At 33.2% G+C, this 22,057-nt stretch overlaps 1 protein-coding gene across 6 annotated transcripts in view; it reads left to right on the top strand.

Annotated features, from left to right (window-relative positions):
• LOC112047366 (uncharacterized) overlaps positions 1–22,057 on the top strand; it is a 147,415-nt gene that overhangs the window by 68,345 nt on the left and 57,013 nt on the right. For all 6 annotated transcript variants that reach the window (XM_052889224.1, XM_024084477.2, XM_024084476.2 and 3 more), the window contains one exon: positions 4,183–4,217. The gene's annotated coding sequence lies outside the window, so the exon portion shown is untranslated. The remainder of the gene's footprint in view (positions 1–4,182; positions 4,218–22,057) is intronic.

The raw sequence follows: 22,057 nt of genomic DNA, 5'->3' as shown, positions 1-22,057 counted from the left end.
GCAAAGTAGGGCTAGGTAGGGGTAGGGTAGGGGTAGAGAAGAAGTGCACAAGTGAATAGTTAATATTAAAAAATTAAATATTAATAATCAAAGAAGAAAAAAATTCAGAATGAACTGACTACTGAAATACAATATTGAAAACGAATATTTGTCGTTTGTATTTCAAATAATAAAACAACGATGTTTATTGTATGCAAAGAATTTTATTATTAGAATAGTATATTCTAAATTCAAATGTCAATTCTGCGTTTTACTGCATCGTCTATTTCTGATAATGGTTTTGCATTAACTCGTAAAATGTTCACTTTTGCAATTAAAATCGTATTTTATTATACTAGGAAAGCAGATATATTCAAATTATTATTTAAACATCGAATTTAAAAAAATCGATACTTTTGTTATTTTTGAGTATTCTTATTGAAAACATGCTTATTATCACCTAACTAAGAAAAGGTATTTAAATATTTTTAAATATCGAACTTATAAAGTTCAATACACGTACTATGCTCATTACATCATGTTGACAGTACTGACTAGCTAAAATAAAATAAAAAAAATATTTAAAACTGATTTTTTTAAAACTGATTTGAACTTATAAAGTTCAATACACGTATTAAGCTCTTACGTCATGTTGGCAGTACAGTTTCTTTTTAATTTTAGCTAAGACTAGCTAAAATGATGTTTAAATATTTTAAATATCGAACTAGGCAAGGAAATATTTTTAAATATCGAATTCTCGAAACTCGACACTCACGTTATTCCCATGATAAAATTAAACGGTGTGTACAGATGCAAAAAAAAAGTTGTTTATTACAATTTACAAAGAAGTCGCTAACCGGTTGGTATTAGAATGAGAGTTGCGATATTTTGAACGGTTCGTCGGGGGGTCATTAATCTGGCGTGATCCGAAACTGTCTGTTTGTTTGAAAATGTACTTACGTTGAACTGGTGGAGTCAGTTTTTAATAATAATAATTGTAATTAGGAAAATACAGAGCAATATGCAAACATTCGTTGATTTCTTAATCAAGGTATTATGAAATACGAGTCTAGGTTGCTTTATAAGTAGGTCTCTTGCAATAATAAAATAATAATAATAAGTCTCAAAAGCTCCAAGATACGAGTAAGATCATGGGTTCGATCTCCACCCGATGGACTGTTGTCGTATCCACCACTAACAGTCTTTTCGACTTGTACGGGTTGTTAAAACGAAAGAAACTTAAATTAAAGACAGCTCTAAATCGTCTGTAATAACCTGAAACAGAACAAAAAAAATGACAATTTTTATGCATAAAATGAGTTTTCAAACATAAGTACAACACTAGTTTCTATCGATGGTAAAAAGAAGTAACAACCATGTCAGTCTACAAAAACCTTATTACAATTTTACCATAAACACAAGATCATTGTTTCATATTGAAACTATAAAAAAGAATGTAGGACAATAGCACAACTCGGCTCACGACCAAACCCACGGTAATTGAAAAATAATAATTGAATTCGAATTAAGAATACGAAATCAGAATAGAATGCGTTCCATAATGGTTCCATATTTGAAATTCTCGTGGCCGGTTCGTTACCTACGCCTCTGTTCTTTTTTTTTTAAGTTTTTTGAATTCGATGTCGGAATCGTGTGTGCTGTATTGTGTGGCAAATGAAATTCTAGTTGCGTATTTTGTTACTTCAACTTTGTTGTTTGTAACCACTCTATATTGACCCGTAGATGATAGTCTAGGAGATGAACCATGATTGACCGTAAAAAATATAACTTTTAATTTTTTTATACTTTAACCCTAACCGTAAAATTAAAATTAAGTGATAAAATATTTTATAATTTTTTTTTAATTAAAATTAAGGGAAACCTATATTACTGAGTGTCCAATACTACTAGTAGGTAGTATTGTTAATTGTTAGCTACAATTAATCGAGTTATCGTGGTATAAGTTTAACAAAAGAAATAAATGAAAACTTGGTATGAAAAACGGTATTAACACACTAGTTTACCTTTTATACAAACAATAAAACGAATACTTATTAATAAAACTTAAATATAAAACTATTATTAAATAAGAATGACAACAAATTATAACATTAATATATTTGTATTGCTTAATCTATGTATCAAAAAGACTGTAATAAATTTGAATCCGGTGCGAGGTCGCCATTCCAGCACGCGTCGAATAGTGTTGTTTGACCCCCTACGAGGTAGACAGACGATATCAAACGACAGGGACCCGCGTTCCAAGGCCGTGTCTTAGAAATCTTTACAAAAAACCTAAATCTAATGAGATGTATACTTTTGTACATCAATACAAAAATGTAGAATAAGCGGCCGATTTAGAGAATTAGCAATTTTAATAAAATAGAACTATTTTTTGCTCACGGATTTGTTCGCCAATGTACTCGTACCTATTTGGTTAGATAATATTATTCGATTTACCTTGCTGAATGACTGTCAGTATAAATTATTCTATTTATAAAGATTATTTTTTTTCAAGACGATATGTGTATGTATGTAATTATATTCAAAATTTCATGATGAATCAAGCAAACAAACACATTGACATTAATGTAAACTATTAATTATGTAAACATGATTTAAATATAAATTGTCTAACTTTCGATAAAACATCCATTCATCATACTATCGGAGTTTTAAATATAAATTAATAAACAATACGAATGATTTTGATCGAGTTTAAAAGTGTATAAACACTCCGAATGAATATTGCACTAGCTCTTATCACAAATCGGTAGATCACTACGAAATGGTCGTCGAATACAAAACGATAGTTTTGCAAAAAATGTTCTAATAGAGATCGACTCAGATAAAAAAATACGCGTTCCGTTACGTAATTTGAATTTACGTAAAATGGTGCCTATTACTCAACTGCGGCCTAGAAATAATGTACAAAACAAAATAGTCAATTAATTTCAAAGTCTTACTTACCTCGGGTTTTAATTGACTTGCTGGTAAACAAACGAAATTTTTCAACTTTAATTTATACTGTATTTTCGGAATGAAATCGGTTGGATTTATAATACCTAACTACATAATATTCTCCAATGGAAAGCTACATTATCACCGAGTACGTTATATTTTATTCCCGTATTCCCACAAAAATGGGAACTATTGCTAATGCTCTAACAAACTAAAAAAAAGACAATTTGTTCTAATTTCAAATACAATCTATTGCAGTTGTGGAACAATTCAAAACATAATTTTTTAGAATTATTTGAATTTCGAACACAAATTAGACTTACTCGTCTAATTCGCGATGTATTCCAAATTTGAATTTCGAATTCTTTATGTAGAATTAATTTCCTGAGTGTCTAGGAATGTGTGATAAACAATTCAAAATAATAAAATAATTGAATTTCGAACACCAATTAAACTTACTCGTTTAATTCGCAATGTATTCCAAATTCGAATTTCGAATGGTATATGTAGACTTAATTTCCTAAGTGTCTAGGAATGTGTGTGATACAGACACAATTTCATGTGTCTATCACTAGTAGGAATGTGTGTGTGTTGTGTGCAATCGGTCGAACGTGCCCCGTGTCACAATGGGCTCACTAACACCGGAAATTTATGAATTTAAATGAGAAAAGTGTTAGGAATTTAATGACAGAGTTCTATGTAAACCGCGCCATGTCTTCCTGGTGCCCTATTATATAAATATTGAATAGTTTCATTGTTTATGGTCGAAACGACGTCGCATAGACAATTTTCTACAGATATAACTGTCGACGTTTCCTTTGAGTTCTTATTTTAAAATTGAAAGTTTCTTTTTTATTCTTTACAAGTTAGCCCTTGACTACAATCTCACCTGATGGTAAGTGATGATGCAGTCTAAGATGGAAGCGGGCTATCTTGTTAGGAGGAGGATGAAAATCCACACCCCTTTTCGGTTTCTACACGACATCGTACCGGAACGCTAAATCGCTTGGCGGTACGTCTTTGTCGGTAGGGTGGTAACTAGCCACGGCCGAAGTCTCCCACCAGCCAGACCTGGACCAATTAAGAAAATCTCAATCGGCCCAGCCGGGGATCGAACCCAGGACCTCCGTTTTTTGTAAATTTACCGCTGCACCACGGAGGCAGTCAAAAAGTTTGCGTACTTTTGTTATTTGAATTTATGTTCTAAAACTGTTTAACTTATAATGTACTTTATTGTTTCAGGAATAAAACTTCATATCACATGCCCGCCAATAAACGTAAGTACCTACTTAACTCACTCTTTTAAGTTTAATGATTGGAATCTAATCGCGAGGTCCTGAGTTCAATCCTGCAACGAAGCATCAATAGCTCAACGGTATAGATACAACGACGAAAGGTTAAAATCTTGATATAGTAGCAAACTCCGGGTTTCTTACAACCAGTGACGAAAACATAACTTTACCCACTGTCGCACAAAACATTAAATATTTCATAACATGACAACAGATCAAAATCTTAATATAGTTGCAATCACAGGATAGTTTCTTACAAGTAATGAAGAAAACTAAACTTTTCTCACTGTTGCATGAAACGTATAATTTTTCGTAATATGACAATAGGTTAAAATCTCGATATAGTATATTAAAAAAGACTTCTGAAACATACATGATACAATACCGGGGTATGCCCGACTAGTTTCGAATCCATACGGGGCCCTTAATCATTAGCTGGTTCTTAGCACGCGTCGTGAGCCCATCAACCTCAGCTCTACCAACGAGCACTGGGTCCCGGCAAACACGGTAGTTTAAATTTAAAAAAAAACCTGATATAGCAACAAACCAAGATAGTTTCTCACAACCAGCGTAGAAAACGCAACTTTACCCACTGTCGCGCAAAACGTGTAATTTTTCGTAACACGACAACAACAATAGCCCAGTACAGGCTACAGTAACAGCCCAACGCATTCCTAATTGGGCTACATATGACAGCCACAAGGCGTGGCATAAGCCCGGCCACGCACGGTAATTCCCCTTTGTATGCTAATAGTGAATTATCTAGCCCCACCAAATTGTAATCTCGAGGCAAGAGTGGAATTCCTTCATAGCTTTCATTGCTTGTACTTGTAATATTTGGAAAACTAGACGTAGGTACTAGCTGGATTTTATAATGCCTTGAGTCATAAAATACAAGACCTAAACTGAATCTGTAATCTCGTTATGCTCGCTTGAGTTTTGCCCCACCAAATTGTCATCTGAGTGGAGGTCCTTCATAGCTTTTATTGCTTGTACTTGTAATATTTGGAAAACCAGACGTAGGTACCTATTTTATTGCTTGCTGGGTTTCATAATGCTTTGAGTCATAAAATACAGGCCCTAAACTGAATCTGTAATCTCGTAATGCTCGCTTGAGTTTATTTCGTTGTCCCAAAAAATTGTAATCTCGAGGCAAGAGTGGAATTCCTTCATAGCTTTCATTGCTTGTACTTGTAATATTTGGAAAACTAGACGTACTAGCTGGATTTTATAATGCCTTGAGTCATGAAATATAGGCCCTAAACTGAATCTATAATCTCGTAATACTCGCTTGAGTTTATTTCGTTGTACCAAAAAATTGTTACCTCGAGGCCAGAGTGGAATTCCTTCATAGCTTTCATTGCTTGTACTTATAATATTTGGAAAACCAGACGTAGGTACCTACAGTAGTAGGTAAAATATAGGCCCTAAACTGAATCTGTAATCTCGTAATGCTCGCTTGAGTTTTTTTCATTGTACCAAAAAATTGTAATCTCGAGGCAAGAGTGGAATTCCTTTATAGCTTTCATTGCTTGTAGGTTATATTTGGAAAACTAGACGTACGTTTTTTATTAATTGTTGAATTTGAAAAAATTTTTCAGTGTTAGATAACCCATTTATCGAGGAAGGCTATAGGCTATATATTATCCTCATATTCCTACGGGGACGGGCACCATGCGGGTGAAACCGCGAGGCGTCAGCTAGTTTGTAACTCATGCTAAAGTACAGCTTTCTAGTACTCGTAGTAGCTAATAATCTTAAACTAAATCACAGACGGGTATGGCGAAACTATAAAGATTCCTTGTTGACTACAGAACTCTAAAAAGGTTTTCTGCTTAGTCCGTCCATGATTACCTACTATATAAAAACAAAATACCAATGAAATAAACATACTGCAATTCTATATTCGTCATCATCATCATTATTAGCCGATGAATATCCACTGCTGGACATAGGCCTCCAAACATCACGGTTTCGAGCCGCCAGCGGCTCCCTGCATTTTGATGTCCTCGGTTTATTCTATATTATTATTAATATATTTATCCAAACTCTATAAACACTATAGAGGTTCTACCAAACTAATTAATTAACCTGATGTAACACCACTCTCACTTTTTATAAACATACATTAAACATAGGCCTAGTTAAATGACAATTACTTAAAATGTTTTAATCACTCTAATCGAAACTAAACAGCGTGTTATAAGTAAAACTTCAATATCCGGTTAACGCGGTTACAACGAGCTGTCAGGCAACTAGTTCATTGCCACAGCACATCCGGTTTACGAAATATTGAATTTAGTTTTTTTTTTTTTCAAGCTTTTATTCCTCTAATGTCGTATTTATTATATCGGATTTGAGATACAAGGCTGATCTTTGGATAAGATTTTGTTGTTTTTTTTGCATTGAAGCTTCTAAGTTAAACGTAAAAAAGAGATACTGCACTGTTTATTCCGCAAAAAACGTACATTTCGACACTCTCAAAGAAATCAAAAGTCATGGAATACTTTTTATTGCCCTAGAACTATAAAAGTTGGCAATTAATATAATATAAATATAGGGAAAAAATTCGAAAGAGCTTCATCACAAAGTAATCTATGTAAATAAAATAAATAGCACAAAGTTAATTTATATTTTTGCTAGTGATTAATTTATTTAGTTTGCTATTGTCTGCGAAAAACCGACGAATCCAAGCGACAACGTCACTCAGAATCGACAGAAAATCCTCATCTGAAACTGGTACTTATACGTACATATATATTCTGTGCTGGAGACTCCTTAGGTGTTGAATTAGATGTGATTGGTTTTCTGTTGAATCTGAGTGAGGTTGTCATTTGGATTCGTCGGTTTTTCGCAAATAATAGCAAAATAAATAAGTTTCTATTTATACTTCTGCAAAGCCTGCTTCAACTCAAGTATTTAACTAGTTAGGTGCTAAGAAATACAGTTTTTAATTAGTTCGAAGAGCTCGCACTTATTAATTTGACCTTCATTGATATTATTATTTTCCTATTTATACTAGTATTATAAAACTGAAGAGTTTGTTTGTCTGTTTGTTTGTTTGTTTGATTGAACGCGCTAATCTCAGGAACTACTGGTCCGATTAGAAAAATTCATTCAGTGTTAGATAGCCCATTTATCGAGGAAGGCTATAAGCTATATATTTTCCCCGTATTCCTACGGGAACGGGAACCACGCGGGTGAAACCGCGCGTAGTCAGTTAGTAATGTATATTTGCTTTTTGGTGTTTCTGTTTATGTAATAACTATTTTCTCCTTCTGCTTCTATGTATATTTTTGAACAAAATATCATTGTTAAATGAATTACAATAACTCATCGAATGATTACGTCATCAACCCATATTCGGCTCACTGCTGAGCTCGAGTCTCCTCTCAGAATGAGAGGGGTTAGGCCGATAGTCCACCACGCTGGCCCAATGCGGATTGGCAGACTTCACACACGCAGAGAATTAAGGCAATTCTCTGGTATGCAGGTTTCCTCACGATGTTTTCCTTCACCGATTGAGACACGTGATATTTAATTTCTTAAAATGCACACAACTGAAAAGTTGGAGGTGCATGCCCCGGACCGGATTCGAACCCACACCCTCCGGAAACGGAGGCAGAGGTCATATCCACTGGGCTATCACGGCTTTTATCATCGAATGATTACCATAATATATTACAATGTATCATATGTGAGTCAACACATCAATTGAAGGGATCGTAATGTTACAAACAATGATGTCACTAAATAACTATTTTGAATTTTCGATAGCTAACGCCTTGTATCTATTGTTTTTAAAGTACGTTTTTAGCTGCTACTTTAAGAATGGAATACTATTTAAAAAGTTGTTATAAGTCTACTTAATAGTTGTCTATGTGAGGGATAGGTCTAAACTGCTGTCTGAACTTTATTATAATTACACGATACCCATAGATCATAGGTTCTTAAACTTATCTTTTCCACCGCTTCTTTTGAATATGTTAATTTTCTGGATCCCCTAAATTATTTTCTCTTTTCTTTTATAATTCAAATCATACCTTAAAACGTTTTCATATCATTAAACATTCAGTGACTGTAATGATATTTCAAAACATTATCAATGCCAATTTTTTACTAGCCCATGTCTCTCTCAACGGTCAATCTATTTTTCTATGGGTTTCACTACTGCCTTAATAGTCACCCTAGAAGTCAAAGTACGTTCACCACGCACTCAATTGTTTCATTTTATTCATATATTAAATAATTGATTTATTTTATCTATTGCCGACGAATCTGAACAACAACATCACGCAGATCCAACGGAAAACCCTTTCAGTACTCTTGTACTATGTTTTCTTCGTTCTGGTATGTATCATATAGTATACATTACAATGGAAACTATCAGTTTATATAATAAAATGTAAATTTTCCGTCAAATCGGTCGCTATTTTCCTGCGCTGGAGGCCGCGGCGGACGCGCGTCGCTTAGAATGCGCTCGTCTACGCGCCCGTGGTCGGAATGCCTAATTGACGCATCACGATGACTTATTGCAATATCGGCTTAGGCTGTGTACTCACTGCCGAGATCGCCGCTGCGTTGCGTATTACTTCATCAATCATCAACATTATCAGTCGATGGACGTCCACGCTAGACACAGGCTTGTTGTAAGAACTTACAAACACCACGAAAAATACAACTGAAAATTATTTATATTGTTTGAGTTATAATAATTTTGCCTTAAGTCAATCAATCTAACTACCAAAAAGCCATTGGAGTCTATGGTGTTGGAATGACTGTTCCGCTATGGAAAGTGAAGCGATATGCTTCACTTTCCATAGACTCCAGGATATGTCGACTCTACAATGTAGAATTGCTAAGTGTAGTCATGTAAAGTGTGCATCAAAGACTTCTATTGCGTTGTGCACCTCAGCTTTAATTGATTTTTCACGGAGAATAGAATAACTAATCAACAATGCATTCATAACGAACGACAGTAAAGAAACATCTAAATTTATTTCCTATTTTCGTTTAATTGCACCGCAGCGACAAATTCCACAGTGTGCACTGTGCACATTTGCAATAAAGGTTCGCAAGGTGTTATATGTATAATAATAAGCAGAAATTGTGCCACTGTGCGCACACATCCATTTTTAATTAACACTCATGTCGTTTTGTATTTTATTATGACTGATGCCGTCCATTTTAAATGCAGTTATTGAGTACATATTTCATTTAACATATTTAGCTAGTAGACGAACCGCGGATTCACTCGAATAGTTCTCGCTTCCTTAGGAATACGTGGACAATATATGGCCTATGGCATATCCAAAAAACGTGGCTTTCTATTGGTACAGTATTCTATTAGGATAATTTTTAGATTACTTCCTACAACCTCACAAACGTAACCTCTTTATAATATTGGAGTGTAAGACATAGATGCCCAAAGTGAACTCAGTGAGGTGCACTTCATGGATGCAAAAATGGACTAATCCAAAAATTCATTTTTGTTCTTTACACATTAACCCTTGACTACAATTTCAATGATGCAATCTAAGATGGAAGCGGGCTAACTTGTTAAGAGTAGGATGAAATCTACACCCCTTTTAGCGGAACGCTAAATCGCTTGGCGGTACGTCTTTGTAGGGTGGCAAATAGCATTGGTCGAAGCCTCCCACCAGCCAGACCTGGACCAATTAAGAAACCTCAATCGGCCAGCCGGGGATCGTACCCAGGACCTCCGTCATGTAAATCGTCAATTTATTCCATTTAGTACAATACATTTGTACATAATTTACATATAGTGTATTGCACCTTCCCTCTCTTTCTTCGCAAGTTCTTTCGTCAGGGGTTGCCTGGTAGAGATTACTTATAGTAATAAGGCCGCCTTTGCATGCTAAGTTTAATTTATGTTTTTAATGTTTCAATTTATAATTGTATTTTGGTGTGCAATAAAGTATTTCTTCTTCTTCTTCTTCTACAATTTATACGTATAGTATTTCCACTAGTCAAAACTTTTTGCGTGCCACCACTTGGACTATAGTCTTTTAGTCTATAGTTAATTAGTCAAATAGTTATTAATATTTTTCACATCATCAAGCCACTCTATCTACAGGGCATCGTACTTAAATGCTAAAACATTGGCCATTTTAGGCTACAGATGCCTAATTTCGAGTCATATTTGGAGGAATCACATCAAAATGGATCCAATAAATTGATAGAAGCTGTTAATTCAATAATGTAGCTCATTAATTATTTGCCGTAATCAATTCGCTATAACTAATTTCTTCTGCCTACGTCTCCCATCTACATAATTTATGTACGTTTGAAATGTATTGTAAAATTGTTTTTGTGGTAATTTCTGTGCGGTTTAACCGACTTTAATGAAATAAGGTTTCGTTGGTATAATAGCAAATTTCTTACAAACTTAGAATGTTATTTTGATGGGTGAATTTGCAAGAAATGTTTTATTAGGAGGTTATAAAAGGCGGATATTTCCTTTAAAAAAAAAAAACTTTACTTATTTACTTTTTTTTATTTATTTTCATTTTATTTTGTATTTTTTGATTTTCAATTGTTCAGATGTTTGAAGCATCGGACACTACAATAGTGCTTTCTTGGACATTGTGAAGTATGGCACAATTTTTTAAATACATTTTTTCTCTTTATATTTTAAAAAACCTCTGAATTTCAAAATAATCCGTGGGTACTTTGAAATTTATAAATAATAATCCGTCGTGGTAACCACTTATAAATAGGTATAAAAACTTTCCAATTAGCTTGCTGTTTGTATCATATCTTATGTTAAGTATTGATGAAGTCATAAATGAGCTCTATACATAGAGTTTATAGAATCAAGAGCATAATGGGTTAAAAACACATTATATAGCAAGTCAAATCGAAGCAAAGCCTAATAAAAAACCAAAGCGAGCTAGTTTACAAGATACCGCCGCTAGCGAGTAATAAATAACGAACGAAAATCCAACGTTTTAAAATTAATATCGAATGGAAAACAGCTAACACGCTCTACCTACGCGATCAACTAATTAAATTATGTAGTCATTGATTACAAATCAGTACAGATTATATTTGGTTATATTATATTATAAACGCGGTGTCTATTACTCGTGTACATGTATATTTTAATTAGTTTTTAATAAGAAAATTTGTCTATGACACATTTAGAAAGTGTTACGCGGTCAAAAGGGCCCGAATCTAAAGCTGCGGAGAAAAAAAGGGTATCACATGTCTTCATTGGTGTAAGTAGAAGATATTGTTGTTTTATTTCTGTTGATATAAAATATTAATCAATCATTCTACTCATAAAAAGTATTAAAATCAATAGGCTTATGTAATATAAGGAAAATTATATTACTTACATATCTAAAGTATTTCTGTTTAAAATCAAATTAAATACAATATAATGCAAAGTAAAAAATAATAGTAATTTTCAAAAAATAAAATTAATAGATAAATGGATGATATGAGGTATTTGCCTCAACAATGATTATAAAAAAAAATATGTCAAAGCCAATGTCTTGTAACGTTTTTATTCAAATGGCGAGATTTTAAGAGTAAGAACAAAACATTTTAATATAGAAATAAAAAAGAACATTAATTTAAAGTATAGATAATTAATTTCCGACAAAAGAATGCTATTAAATTCCTTTTATAAACTAATTATTCAACAGATGAATGAAACAAGACGTTCTTTTTTTAAAACACAATTTTGTTTGATGAAATTTGAAAAAAGAATGTCGATCTCGTATATAAGAACGCGACCGATCCACAAGTGATCATTATAGGCCGTAAAGTCGCCGATAAAACAGATTAGCGCCGTGAATATTCAAACACTCGAATATTTAATGCCACAGACTTGAGAAGACGTCGTATAAAATTGTTGATGTGTTCATTTAAGTCTGACAGTCGTCTTATTATATTGACTTGTTTATCGGTTTTAAGGTCTTTATTTTATTTCTCTGTATTTCGATTGTTTCACAGAAAATGTAGATTACAGAATCTAACAAGTTTTTTGACATTTATAGTGAGAATTTTATAATTGATTTTTGTTGACTTTCTGTTGATTTTATACATAGCTTAATAATGAATGTAATCAATAATTAATTGAGTTTGTTTACATAAATAAATAATTATAAACCATTACCATAAAGTTGCATAAACCATAAATTAAATAAAAAAAATAGTATCTACGTAAATTTCGTAGTACGGTCTACGAGATTCGTAGCTCTTCGTAAACGCGGAACCGGAAGTCAAGCTTCTACATTAAACATGATACTACTGCTAACTGCTGTGCGCAAAACCGTTTCCGCTAATTTTAATTTAAATATTTAGTAACTTGTTACATGTCAATATGTTTTTTTTGCAATTATCTACTTAGATTAAACGAGTAATAATTTTAATTTCCATTAATAGTAAAAAGTATAATATAGGCTCGAATGTTTGTTTGCTTACATCCAATTCATACCTTACTTTTTACGAATAAATATTTACATAGCGTTGCTAGAACAGGGTCATGACTAAAAGAACTCTAAACGTACAAATTTGTATCTAGTCGAACATATTATGATGACAAAAACTTAGTTATTTTTAAATTCAAAATTACTTCGATAATTTGTTCTCTCTCATAACATACGTAAAACTAAGGTATTTAAATAAATTTAGACATGGTTACGTAATTCGGAACTAAAACGATTAAAAAACGGTGGACCAATTAAAGGCGCGAGCCTAATATTAGATATTACATACCACAACCAAACGCACAGATCCACCAAAAACATAGAAGCATCGGTTAAAAATTGGCGTATCTACAAAAACAATGAGAGTCCCACAGATGCAATTAATAATAATTTGTTTAATTCAGTACCAATGAATAAATATAACCAATACGTTTGAGACTTTTTATCGCTCCAAAGTATGTTTACATGTTTGTTTTGTTTCATTCGTCCGAATACAAAGAAAATCCATGCCATCTAGAAAATTAAAAGCTCCGGCAAATATTTTAATTTATTAAATTTTTATTTATTACAGTAAAGTCATTTTAAAAAGTTATAATGTGTACGAAATTTACTGTATTGTACCGTACATACAGTAAGTTTTTGAAATTTGAATTTCCATCTCGTCTACATTTTTCCCATAATCTGTGCCCTAAGGTAGTTAACCGTCCGTACCGAATACCGAAGCTAATCTATTAAACGCTGTCAACTCAAAGCGTACAACTTAAACTAGTATTCCACAATTGTCAATTAAAAAAAAAGAACACTTAATACACAGACAAAAACCTACGTAAGAATCGTGTTTGCAGTTACGCTAGCAAGATTTTTGTAATAACTTAATTTTTCTTATTATAATTTAGCAAGGTATTTGTAAAGTGTTCTTACTTCATCATAAATAATTAGTTTTTGTCATATTAGTATCTTCAATTAAATCTCAAACTTTGTTAAAAATATCTTTTTATTCAAATATACATGCCATGCCTACTATAAATAAAAAAAATATTGCTTATACTTCGTAACATTAGGTCAAAATAGATTTAGATGTCTAAAGTTAAGTACGTTCAGAAGCCACAACGCATATAATCATAAAAAAAAACTCTTTCTAAATCACACACTCTATCAATTTCATATAATTATTACCAATTCATTTTATACGAACCATAAAATCGATTCAGCATTAAAAACTTCTTACTCAAACATATTACGGGCCAGAGATTACAGAATAAGATTTTAAAAAGTCAACGTTCTAATTCAAAAATGGCGTTCGAATTATGATTTAAAACGTGTTCCGGAGAAACTCGACGTTTCTAAAAACGAACATCTAGCGGCGACGACCGACGTCATTATACATACGGGTAATGAGAGACTTGCTTACGAGCGAACCGGACTTTTGGAGAAAAAAAAAAATTTCAAATTGTAAAAAAAAATGTTGTTGTATAATTTTGAATAAACAATCATAGCTTGAAAATGTTATTGTTGAATATTTCGGTTTTGTACTACTTGAATAATATAACATATTATAAGTTAGATAAGCAAGAGCGAAGTGATTATTACATAGAAATAAGGAATTTGTATGTTTTTCAATATAGAAGATACCTAATATTCAATACACATTTACCACAAAATAAGCTACTCCTAGAAAAAAAAATACATTTTTAGAGTTACTTAACTTTTGACTCAAATATTGATTTTTATAACCTAGCGTAGGCATAAACGAAGTACAGCAATAAATAAGTCTTGCCCAGATGTGAGCAATAAAAAGCTCGATAACGAGCTTTTACTTCAAATAAACAAATGGCCGCTCTGCTCGTATGTTCAACGAAGATAGTGTACTTCATAATAATATAATGTTTCAAATATTTCAAGGCTAACCGTTCTCAACTGTCAATCATAACACGCTATCTGTCTCTCTCTGTTACACGGCCCGTTATACGTTTGTCTCGCTCGGTCGCGCTCGATCGGTCGCCGCGCCTTTATTTGAAAATTTGATTTTAAATGTGGAATGAATAAGCATTATCTTAAAGGAATCCTCCATTCTTTTATTTGAATTTTTAATTCCTTTTTTATGGCCGACTACCGCTTATGTGTATTTTTTTTTCTTTTGCTTTTTTAATCATTTTTCGTGCAGGATTCGAGTCTTTTTAAGATTTATTAGATGTGAATGCATCCGGGCGAGGTGGTTTTGAAATCGATTTTAACTTTTTGGTATTCGATAAAAATCGTTCATTACATTCGAGTGGCGTTATTTATTTTAAAGTTTAAAAGGTGCTTGAAATATTGTTTTTGTTTTGTGCCAACAAATATTTCAAGAGTTCACTTCTCTTTAACAATAAACTTTGTGTGTTTATTATAATAATTCTTTACCGTTCCTAGACTACTTACTATTTAGATTAGACAGTAACTAATGAATACAAAATATGTTGTATGTATAAAAGTATGAAAAATACACCACTTACAAATTATACGAGAAAAACTTGCTGAAAATGCATTGAAATAAAGAAAAGCCCTTTAAATTAAACTTTGTGTGTTTATTATAATAATTTTTTACCGCTTCTGGACTACGCACTATTTAGATTATACCTAAGCCATTGAATACAAAAGCTGTGTGTAAAAGTATGAAAAAATACACCACTTTCAAATTATACGAGAAAAGGTTGCATGAAAATTTTGCATTGAAATAAAAAAAGACCATTATTATCTATACTAATATTATAAAGCTGAAGAGTTTATTTGTTTGTTTGTTTGATTGAACTCGCTTATCTTAGGAACTACTGGTCTGATTTGAAAAATTCTTTCAGTGTTAGATAGCCCATTTATCGAGGAACGCTATAGGCTATATATTATCCCGGTATTCCTACGGGAACGGGAACCACGCGGGAAAAACCGCGTAGCGTCAGCAAGTCATTAATAATAGTAATATTATGTACATTACGTTTATACAAACATAAAAGGTACATACATACAAATATACGTTACCTTTTTAGAAGTCGATTAAACCAGATAAGCATTTTACTCGTATCTCTTCCAGCAAGTCGTTAGTAACTGAACAATGGCATGACAAATAACGCCTATTTTGCAAAATTTAATTAAAGAACGCAGAGTATAATATTACAATAACAAAATCGACAAATTCCAAGCAGATAAATATGTCTTGACACGCCACACCACCCAGCGACGGAGTGTCGGTTTACATATACAAATCGACATTCTTAATTATGAGATGTCATCAAATTGTTATAATTGATAACACTTAACTCGACTGTTAGTACTAATTACAATTTGTAAAAGTCCTAGGTTTGGGTATTGATTCTTTTTACAAATTACCTTGTTGATTTAGTATTGATGTAGATTGTAGACTATGAGGTGCTAGTTTCAAGTTTTGAGTCGGGGTTTGGAGGACATTTGTTTTTTTTTTAATTTCATAAATTGATAATTAGTAATTTTGTGGTAATTAGGAAGTAAGTGGCCGTGCCTCGAGGACATTAAGTTGGCCCTGGTAATCGTGCAAGGTTGGGTCATTATCGTTTACACTTGATAGTGATCGTTATGCAGACATTACTACCCTAAGTCTGTCAATTTGCAGTGGGGCGTGGTGAGTCTAAGTCATATATCTTACTCTTCTATCAGTATGAGGTCTGTGCCCTTTATACAGTTTACGGTAAAAAATAAATCAATTAACTTAAATGTACTCCTACAATTCAAATAATAAATACCTAATTAGGTGAACAAATAAATAAATAAAAAAGTCTACTTATATACATATAAACGAGAATTTATAAAAGTGAGTACTTACGCCACTATGCTATAGTAATCTACACAAAGGTAGGTACTTAATTAAAAATACGTTATTTAAATACTAACAAAAAAATATCGAAAGAGCTAGAACCCAGAGCCGGTCATTAAAAAAAATATAACACAAAAGTAGGCAAGTAAAATTCCCGTCTATGGTTTCATTACAGACCTACCACGATTATCAAACAAAGAGAAAAAAAAAAACCTACGCACAAATCTGCGAATCGAGACTAATCAAACGTAACTTAACACCGGAGATATAAACAAAACTGTTATTGTTATAAAGAGGACCTCAGTTTCTTCTTGGAACACTCCGCCATATCAAAACATAAGTACAATTAACTCGACACACGTCAAACAGAATGTCACACTAAATTAAACTCTAATACAAACACCGTAAAGTCGTATAAGTTGTACAATAGACGCAAATGTTATATTGTCGCAATAAGATTTGAATTTAAGTGGAAATATTAGAAATTGGAACGCGTGCGTTTACAAACATGTTATTTGCACTTCCTAAAATTACATGTAAGCTTTATTGTTAAGAAAATAAAGGTTATGTTCCTAAAGCAATTGTTTGATGAAATGTAATGTGGGTGTTGGTTTTTGCACTGCACGCAGGTGTCCTTTGTATACGTTTTTATTGCTACTGAAAACTGTGTTTTAAGTTTTTCATTTCATTTAATTAACATGTGGTATGGTTACGTTAGCTGTAACTAACCAGATAGTGTAACGGTTAAGGTTACAACTGTTTAGGATGACTTAACTTTCAAGCCTCGGTAATAATAATTTTTAAAACATAATATAAATAAAAAAAAAAGAATTGCTTTTAGGTAAAATAAAAACATTGGACGATAACTTCCTTTCTATACCCCTAAAAATAATTTTTAGATTTGCATTTTTCGTTGTTAATAGAAATTCAACATTTTTATTTTTTAAATTAAAATTAATTTGTAGCTATTAAATAAATTACAAATATAATAATAGCATATTAAATTGATAGTATCACATTCTCGTACGTATTAAAATTGTAACCTCATTTAAAAAAAAATAATTTGGCTCAATCGCCTGACGCGTGGAGCCAATAAACCAGAAAGAGGAAGAACATTGTATTTAAAATTGTAGGAATTACATACAGGAAAGAATAAAGAAAAAAAAAATTGTAGGAATTACAAGTAATTCTCATTAATTTGATTTGATTTGTTGTTGTTGTTATTCGTGGCAGGTGCCTAAGCTTCGCTTTTCATTAATTTTCAAAAGCCAGTAAAGGACATTTTGGGAACCCCATAATTTTGTAGATCCAATTTACGATCATAAAATAGAGAATGATACAGAATGAGTCTTTACAAGCCGCGCATTAAAGCCGGTAAACCACATTTAAAAAGACAAACGTGACGCGTGCGTCTCCTCGACATCCGCATAATGTTGCTATCTACCATATACAAACTTTTCATAATTTTAATTTCACTTACAACAATTACAACAATTAATATTGTAATAGACTCATCAATCAGTATCTATAAAAAATACACTCTTGTTTTTTTACAATCTTGTTTTTTTAGTTTTTGTGAACAGTTTTTAATTTTTTTTAAAACACCATTTTTCTTGAATAATATTGAAAATTACTGATGCATCGCAACACAACGTGGTGCCTTGTGTCGTTCTGACTCGAGAATGTATTACTTTTTGCCTATTATCCTCCATCTGCCTATTATTCTTTAATCTGTGTTTACGGTATCAAAATGCACCAGTGTGGGACATCCGCCATTTTGTCCCGATCAGTATTAATAATGCACGCGCGCGTAATTGTGACTGTTTTATTGTTATTATTGGATATTGTTTGGCCCAAGGTTGGCGCAAAAAAGGCATGACCAACGTTTATGGCGACGCTTAACACTTTTATGGATTTAGTTTGGACGTGCTGAGGATAATGTGGCCCTTGCTCGTTCGCTTGGTGTGCTTTGATGGGGTTTGGATCCGTTAATGTTATGGGTTTAGTATGCGTGTAACTCATTCAATCGATTTCGCGGCTACTATTGGGAGGTTTTGTTTTTTTTTTAATTCTTTACAAGTTAGCCCTTGACTACAATCTCACCTGACGGTAAGTGATAATGCAATCTAAGATGGAAGCGGGCTAACTTGTTAGGAGTAGGATGAAAATCACCCCTTTCGATTTCTACACGACATCGTCTCGGAACGCTAAATCGCTTGGCGGTACGTCTTTGTCGGTAGGGTGGTAACTAGCCACGGCCGAAGCCTCCCACCAGCTAGACCTGGACCAATTAAGAAAATCTCAATTGGCCCAGCCGGGGAGCCAACGTAGGACCTCCGTCTTGTAAATCCACCGCGCATACCACTGCGTCATGGAGGCCGTGAAAATTAAAATTGAAAGGAGGTACTCATTGTAAGGAATATGGAGCTTAGACCCGACATGCTGCTTCAATGATAGGGAGACAATGAGACCCACAACTCTAATGTGGGTTTTCAGGCTGATAAAAACAAAAATAACCGCAAAAAGTGATATCGTGTTTTCATTTTATATTGATTTGTATATAACTTTTTTCCACTTCCTAAACACACAATATTTAGGTATTATTTGTTTAAATTACTTTCTTTGTTTACTATGCGACTCAATGAAATTAAGACAATTAGCCGATTCGCCTCAGTTTTGACGCGCTACTGACGTATCTATACTAATATTATAAAGCTGAAGAGTTTGTTTGTTTGAATGCGCTAATCTTAGTCTATTTACATACTGGTCCGATTTGAAAAATTCTTCCAGTGTTAGATAGCCCATTTATTAAGGAAGGCTATAAGTTTTAAATTATCCTCGAATTCTTTCGGGATCGGAAACCATGCGGGTGAAACTGCGCGGCGTCAGCTAGTCTTATAGCATAAAATCGTTGACTTAAGAGCGCGCAGCGCGTCGGTACGATATGGATAAAATTCGAAGCGCAAGCGAGACGCCGAATTATGACTTTCACGTGAGTGAAAAGCACGGAGCGATTGACGCGCGACGCAAATTTTATGACGTGAACGTCAAAACCATTTTTACCTAATTGCAAGTAAATTAAACAACATAACGAAAAACAAAATGGCCATGTTCAAGATATATACCTAATTTTCTATACAAAACAAAAATTTAACAAAATAAGTTTGCTTTTCTTGAGATTGAAAGCAAAACATGTATTTTTCAAAAAAATAAACTATCGAGAAAAGTTTTACAAATTGTGTATTTTGTATAGTCATAACGAAGCTAACACTTTGAAATATCATTTACCCAAATATCAGGCTCCTAACTTTTCCAGAATCTGAGATCCAGAACCATTTGTAACCACAAAATTACATATTGCACACTCTTAAACTTAACTTCAAAGATGGCTGAAGGACACCGGAAGTTGCTCAAACAGAGCTTAAAGTTTCACAAGTATTTGCGGCACACGGATTGTATTGTGTTTCGTAATAAAGGCTTTTTTTACGATTTAATACAATTACATGCCACACCTCATTATTACGTGCGTGACTTGTTTGACAGTAGTTTTTATTGGTGCTCGAGTTTTAAAGATATAATGCCTTAATGCCTTGTTGATGCAGCTAGCCTGTGGCTTTTGATCTTATGGTACTGGATTCTAGTCCTGTCTGTCTTTTTTCATGCTTTTTTCAACTGAATCGATTTTAATGGGACTTTTGCTGAGAGATAGAGCAATATTGAGAAATATAAAGTCTACTTTTTATTCTGTAATTCCTCTGAGATCGGTATTTACGCGAGAAAAACCGTGTCTTAACGAATGAGAACAGCACAGAAAAATAAGGATTTAACAAAACATTTTTCTATACACCAAAAAAACCCCTAGAAAGTCGCGATCTTAATCATTACTAGCTGGTAGGTTGTCTATAATCTATATTCTATACCATACAATACATATGTACAAGAATATACCAATATTATAAAGAGGAAAGATTTGATTGTTCGTTTATTTGCATTGAATAGGCATCATCATATATCATATAACTACTGAACTGTTTAGATTTTTTTTTACTGTTGTAAAGGTACAATATCCCCGAATGCTGTAGGCTATATTATATGCCTGTATTTCTACGGGAACAAGAACTACGCGTGTGAAACTGTGCGTTTGCTAGCTATAAAAGTAAAACTACGAATATGCCAAACACGCTTTAATCTACGTATCTTATATTTAGGTTTATAGCATAGACAAATCATACTCATTTATATTCTTTAATTACTACAAAATCTCTAACCATAGAGCATAGTTACGAAATCAGTAATTGTGATTGCAATTAACTATTATCTATGACCTTTAGCCTTCATGTAATGAAACGGTTAAGATTTGACCGACTTTCGGACAAAGCGACTGAAAGTGTCTTTTGTTCTTTGAAATAATGATATTTTGTTTATCGATTTGATTAAAAAATATATTGTTAAGGATTTTGATACATGGATTTTATCGTGAAAGGCTATAATTCGTATTTATAGTTATATGAATTGCTACTAGTTGTAACTATCCCAATTTTTAATACATTATTTTCGTCTATAAATTATTACTAAATTAGAAAAGTTTTCTTAGTTTATTTATTTATATTGGAAAATTAATCGCTAATACATTTCGTTCATGCTTACATTTACATATATATTTTTATTTCTATTTTCATTCTAAAATATATACAAAAATTCATCCAAATCGTAAAAAGGTAGCAGTCTAGTCTAGTTAGGCTTAATTACCAATTTATAATATTAGTGTGGATTATCATTATCAACCCATATTCGGCTCACTGCTAAGCACGAGTCTCCTCTCAGAATGATAGAGGAGGACCAATAGTCCAATAGCTGGCCCAATGCGAATTGGCAGACTTCACACACGTAGAATTAAGAAAATTCTCAGGTATGCAAGTTTCCTCACGATGTTTTTCCATCACCGAAAACTGAACTGAAACTAAACTAACTAACTGAAAAGTTGGAAGTGCATGCCTCGGACCGGATTCAAACCTACGCTTTCCGGAATTGGAGGCAGAGGTCATATCCACTGGGCTAACACAGCTCAGTGATTTTGAATGCCTCCCATTTTTCCAATTAGTTCCACATGAAGGGAACTGGTCCATATAATCCCGTCACCTTTTCCCCTTTCACCAGACGTGATACGCTCATATCTGTCAGTCTCGGGTCATCACGATAGTGTGATAGCGATCTCTCTGGTCACTTCACTTGGTACGCGATTAATTCGATCTAACGCGTTTAAAGCCGACTATAGACGCTCCAACTGCCGACTTCAATACAGAACCGGTAGACAAATAATTATACCCACTGGGCTATCACGGCTCTTAATTGGTTTAAGATCTGTAATAGCTCAGTGGGTATGACTTCTGGGCATGCACCTCCAACTTTTCAGTTGTGTGCATTTTAAGAAATTAAATATCACGTGTCTCAAGCGGTGAAGGAGAAACATCGTGAGGAAAACCTGCATACCAGAGAATTTTATTAATCCTCTGCGTGTATGAAGGCTGCCAATCCGCATTGGGCCA

Source organism: Bicyclus anynana, chromosome 25, assembly GCF_947172395.1.
Source record: "Bicyclus anynana chromosome 25, ilBicAnyn1.1, whole genome shotgun sequence".
Taxonomy (NCBI): Eukaryota; Metazoa; Arthropoda; class Insecta; order Lepidoptera; family Nymphalidae; genus Bicyclus; species Bicyclus anynana.
The sequence above is the reverse complement of the archived record's forward strand: the minus strand, read 5'-3'. Positions and strand labels throughout refer to the sequence as shown.